The sequence below is a fragment of the Trachemys scripta genome, chromosome 14 (genome assembly GCF_013100865.1).
Source record: "Trachemys scripta elegans isolate TJP31775 chromosome 14, CAS_Tse_1.0, whole genome shotgun sequence".
Lineage (NCBI taxonomy): Eukaryota > Metazoa > Chordata > Testudines > Emydidae > Trachemys > Trachemys scripta.
The window spans coordinates 21,893,291-21,899,535 of NC_048311.1; positions in this window are offsets into that span (position 1 = coordinate 21,893,291).

Here is a 6,245-nt window from a genome sequence, read left to right on the forward strand (position 1 = left end):
CTGTAGTCATTTCCACCAGTGCAAAGTGAGTGTAAAATGCTGCCATTCTGAGATTGTCACGTTTGACAGCCACTTTGCATTGATGTAAATGACTACACAAGGTGTGAGATATGGTGAGTCAGGTCTTCCATTCCATGCACGTGTGGTGGGAAGTTTTGGAGTAAAAGCTGCAATATTTAACTGTTGCAGCTGATTAATATCTTCAATATTTCCAATCCTTAAGATTAGTCTACACTGGGAACATACATCGGCGTAGCTACACCGCTCAGGAGTATGAAAAATCCACACCCTGAGAGAAGTAACTATGCCAACTTAACCCCTTGTGTAGACAGTTCTAGACAGGGGTGAAAGTAACTTAAAGGACTTACCGGTACGCCGGAGTCCTGAGCGGGGGCATGGCCTCAACCGGAAGAGGTGTGGCCTTTCAAGATTTAAAGGCCCTGGGGCTCGTCTGTGGCTGGGAGCCCGGGCCCTTTAAATCACCGCTGCGGAAGCCAGTCCAGTCTGGCACGGCGAACTGGCTCTTGCGTAGCTGTGACACAGTAACAGTTTAAGTATAGACATACCCAAGTGTAATCAAAAGTCATGAGTCAACATCCCCCCTCCACCCTAAATCATGAGATTGGCTTAAAAGTCATGAGATTTTTTTTCTTTTTTTGAAAAAAGTAATTAATTTTTGTTTGTTTTTCTTTGCCTTTTGGATGCTGAGTCTTTAGGTTGCACTTGGATCATGTTTTCAAGCTTTTTCTCCACAACTATGACAGCTAGAAACATTTTTTTAAATGAAAGCTGAAACTCTCCCCAAATCACAGGTATCTAGGAGCTGGAGTGTTAAGAAAAAACACCAACTACTGAGAGAATTGCAATAAAACCACAAGAACTAGCAACACTGCAATTACCTACACACTGATTCGGCTAGTTCCTGCCAGGGGTGAAAATAACTTAAAGGACTTACCGCTACGCCGGAATCCTGAGCGGGGGCGTGACCTCAGCCAGAAGAGGCGTGGCCTTTCAATATTTAAAGGCCCTGGGGCTCCAGCTGTGGCTGGGAGCCCCAGGGCCGTTAAATCACCCTGGAGTTACCAGCTGCAGAGGCAGCTGGGAGCCCCGGGGCTCAGGGGCGAATTAAAGGGCCCAGGGCTCTGCGGGACTCCTGCTGCTTCTACCCCGGGGCGGCAGGGCTCGGGCGGGGATTTAAATGGCTAGAGGCTCTGGCCACTGTGAGGAGCCCTGGGCCCTTTAAAGCGCCGCCCAAGCCCCGCTGCCGGAGCTCTGGGGTGCTTTAAAGGGCCCAGGGCTCCCCGCAGTGGCCGGAGCTCTAGCCCCTTTAAATCCCTGCCTGAGCCCGGTGGCCGGAGCTCCGGTGGTGATTTAAAGGGCCTGGGGCTTCCCGCAGCAAACATTCTTTGAAAGATGCTCAGACTCTACAGTGATGAAAGCCATTTTCTATAGCTAGAAATAATCACACTCTATAGAATTAGTTATAACTAACACATGGCGAGTGCCCCATATGGTCAAGGTTACAAGATGACTTTTATGATAACTTCCTGTTTTCAATGGTTCATGGCTAGAATTCATCTTGTAGGAACATTGGAATAACCAGACTGGATGAGACCCAATGTCCAGTATTCTGTCTCCCACAGTGGCCAGAGCCCCGTGCTTTAGAGAAAAGTGTGAGAACCCTGCAGTATGCAGATGTGGGACAATCTGTCCCCGCCGGACTCTTCCTGATCTCGAATAGCTAGACGTCGCCTTAAGACCAGAAGTGTGTGCTTTCAATTCTCATCCAAAATTTTGGTTGATGCTAATTATGATAACTCTGGATATGCTCAATATCCCTGTAAATCTCCAATCCCTTTTAGAATCTGGCTACGTTCTTAGCCTCAGTATATGTTGCAAATAATATTGGTTGCAAATGCTGGCAATGTTTTCATCAAATAATTGTAATGAATATTGTTTTCTGTTCTTTGTCCAGCTGTGCTGAGAACGTTCTGAAAAACTCTCCTTTTCAGCTGAAATTTTCCTTGCTTTGTCTTCATAGAAAACTGTCTCTGCAGACACAGATTCTGTGCTGAAATCTTTACTGTCCTGCCCACTTTGTAAGCTCCATCTCCCCTGTGAGTTAGAACCACAGCAAGAGCAGAGCTGAGACTTTCAAGCTCTGTTGGTGAAGCTGGCGAACCCTGTGCAAACCCAATACTTGCCTTGTATTTCTAGTGATCCACAAAAAGACCATGTCATTCTCACCTGGGAAAAGAATCCAAAGCAAAACAGAGAAAATCCTCATGGTCCTGGTTCCCTCGGCGGGTGAATCTCTCCCCTGGTAGATCTGGGTTCTCCAGGAGATCGCAGGGACCCTCTTCCTTTTGTGAGAGTTGAAAATGAAACCCCAAGACTCACTGACCAGTTCTATAGCATGAAGTGTCCAGGTCTGGCAGCTGCCCCACTTCCCTTTGAAAAGACTGTTGTTTGACCATAGAAAGAAGTTGCTCAACCTACATTCTAAGATGATTGGTGTTTGCTTCTTTTTTTAAAAAGGAGAAGCATGATTAGAGGAAATGTCACTATCACTGAGAGAAAAGCTGGGCCACAGTTCCCATAATTTGAAGGTTTCTGAAAAGTTTTACTGATTGCGATGTTAAGACTTTGAGGTTTAGCAGCGGACATAGCTACAGCGATCAGAGCTGAACCGGTGCAAACCCAGGACTGCCAACTTCAAGCATTCAAAAATCACACGATCAAAGCGTTCAAGCTTGTGGCTCTCGTATCCAGGTACCAACATGATCACAACAGAACAGCAAAACCCACTATGTGTCAATATCCCATGTCAAGATCTACAAAATAAATATCCGAAAACCAGAAAGATCTGTTGTTCTGTATAGCGTATTGAAGTTGAATTTTTTGGCCCAAATCATGTGATGTGACATAGTGTGACAAACATGTGGGGGGGGGGGGGGTGTTGTATTTCAGGAAACTTGGAAGGAAACAAAATGTCGCCAGTACCTAAAAGGAAGATGTCAAGTGCACAGAACAGGAACCAAAAGCTGGGAGAATGACTGCAATGAAGAAAGATGCAGACGCAATGAAAAAATACTTGAAATCTGTTAACAACAACCTGTGCGGTAGTAGCCAGATGGTCACAGTGGAGGCATCAGAGGAGAAGTGCATAGGTCATCCACAATTCAACGTTCAAGAATCATTGCAAGAGAAACAAAGAGACTCAAACAAAATGGAAATTCTTTATCTAGACCAGAATAATACTGATCCAACTAGTGATAGAGGTGAAACAATTCCCACTATAGGCGCTGGTGATGCCATTTCTGATCCTGCTTTATGGCCCAATCTAACACCTAGAATTCGAGATCTGCTAGCGACCAACGGTCCACCAAAAGTGAAGGATGTGGATTTTCCTCTGGATAAGTAGAATCGCCATTTTTCTATGAAGTTTTTATGCAGAAAGCTTGAAAATGGTGAAGTTGTGAAGCAGCGCTGGCTGCTTTACCCAGAATCCACTAACAAGGCTTTTTGTTTCTGCTGCAAGATCTTTGACTTGAATCCAAAATCATCCCTAGCATTTGAGGAGTCAAATGATTGGACGCACACGTCTCAGATTCTCATGTGTCATGAAAAGTCCATAGTCATTTCAATTCCTTCCAAACGTGGGTCAAAGCAGAGCAAAGGTTAAAACAGGATAATTGCATTGACATGGAGCTTCAACGTGTGATTAAACCAGAGACAAAACAGTGGGAGAACGTTATAAAGAGACTCATGATTATAATACTTTATCTTTCTAAAAATAACATGGCTTTCTGAGGTTCATCTGACAGGCTCTTCACGGGAACAATAGGAACTTCCTGGGTTTGGTGGAGTTACTAGGAAAGTACAACGAAGTAATGACGGGACGTTTCCAATGCATACTTTCCAGGGAGGTGATGGATCACTGCTGCAGAAAAAGAATCCAGAATGAGATCATTGAATTGTTGGTGAAGAAAGGGCTGCAAGACATTATTAAAAGGTTAAGGAGTGCCAAGTACTACTCCGCGATATTGGACTGCACTTCAGATGTGAGTCATTCCGAAAAGATGTCTTGCACTGTTAGGTTCCTTGACACTTCAGATGGCAAAATGACAATTCAGGAGCACTTTATTGGTTTTAAAACAGTGGACGAGTCCACCCAGAAAGGACTAACTGATACTCATGTCTTGCTTCCAATACTCCCGCTGATACATCCCAGAATGATGTTTGGTTATTTTTCAACAGCGTTACACTGTTGACTCTTTTTTAGCTTGTGATCCACTATGATCCCCACTCTGATCCTGTTAACCATGCCCGTATCAGTGGCGAGCAGTGAACGGAGCTTCTCGAAGTTGAAGCTCATAAAAACATATTTGCGATAGACCATGGGAGATGACAGGCTATCTTCACTGGCCACCTGTCTATGGAGAATGCTGTGGCTCAAAATATAGACCTGTCCCAAGCAATATCAAAGTCTGCAGCAGCGAAAGCACGCAGGGTTTTGCCTGAACAACATTTTTTATTTGTGGTTATTCATTAGTTTAGTGTTTAATTTAATATTTAGTTTATTTCTCACATAGCTATAGTGTTATTTTTATGACTTACATAGTTCATTATTTGAATAAAATTGAATGCAATTGAATCAATTTTTGTGTCATTTCCTCTTTTGTATTTTTCTTAGTAAATTATAAAAACTTTTGAGATTACAGCTTTATTTCCGAAATTTCCACTAACACTACTACATACCTCCACTCAAAGGGCGCCAAAACACAAGTTCACCCAGGGCGCCATTCTCCTGACGGCCGGCCCTGCTGCGGCTGGCCTGTGCTAGCTGACTCGGGCTAAGGAGCGCGGCTACGGGGCTGTGTAATTGCAGGATAGACATGTGGGCTCAAGCTGCAGCCTGAGCTCTGGGACCCTCCCACCTTGCAGGGTCCTAGAACCCTGGCTCCGGCTCCAGCCCAAGCCTGAACGCCTCCACTGCAGTTACACAGACCCTTAGCCTGAGCCCTGCGAGCCCAAGTCAGCTGGCACAGGCCAGCCACAGGTTTTGCATTGCAGTGGAGACCAGTGGGTCTCAACCTGTGGCCCAATCAGCACACAGCTGTGGCCCCTGTGACATCCTCAGGGCCATACAGGTAATATGTATATTGTGTGGATGTGGCCCACATAACACACAGAGAGCTGCATATGCGGCCCACAATGGTAAATAGGTTGAGAACCACTGGTCTAGACATACCCACTGAGGCTTCAGCTGTGTGTCTACATCACTATTATTACTATATGGTAGCACTGATATTATCCCCCCTCCCCAGCATTCAAAAATCATGTGTAGGTCCTCAGCAACCATAAGATTGGCTTTAAAATCCCAAGAGTTTTTGTTTATTTAAAGATGCCTTTTGGGTTCTTCTTTTTTATCTTCCATTTTTTGAAACCTGAGGGTGCACTTGGGTCCCCTTTTCAAATTGTTTCTTTTTCTAAGGAAAGCTGAGATTCTCCCATCATCCCAGGAATCCAGGAGCTGGGGGCTTTAAACAAACCACCCTATGTTGTGAGTCTTGCACTAAAATCACGAGAGTTGGTAACAGCTGACTGGATCTGGTGGGAGTTGGGGCAGCCGAATGGATCTGGTGGGAGCTGTGCAGGCGGGGGAAGAGAGGGGGGGTGCAGCATGGAGGTGTGGGGAGGCAGAATTTAAAAAAGAATGGAGCTCCTGTGGGCAAAATAGGGAGAAGGAGCAGATTCCCCACTCCCCACCCCCAGCATCATTACTCAACGTGGGGTTACTGGAGGTGCTGGGGGTGGGTGGTACTAGGAACCCTAGTGGAGCACATGGTGGAGATGAGGCTAGGAAGGAATGGCTGGAGGGCATAAGGGGAAAATATGGAAACTGCAAGGGAGAAGGAGAAGAGGGAAAGTCTCCAAGTATGAAGACTGGAATATACCATGCTCCTCACTCACCCCCCCATTTACTGTCTCTCTTTTCTAGAGCTGTGTGTGTGTGTGAGAGAGAGAATGGATGGAAGTAACTCTGAGTCTAATTGATCAGTGAAATGGCTCAGATAAAGTCACAGGTTTGAAGGCAAAACCATGAACTTCTCAGCTGGAAGGAGCAGAAATCACCCCAGCGAAGCTTTTTTCAATCTTTTCTTTAAAATGCCTCAAAAGAAAATTGCCTCCCTTTGGGACAGTCACATTTCCTGTGGGACTTTGCAGAGCCTTCGGCTTTT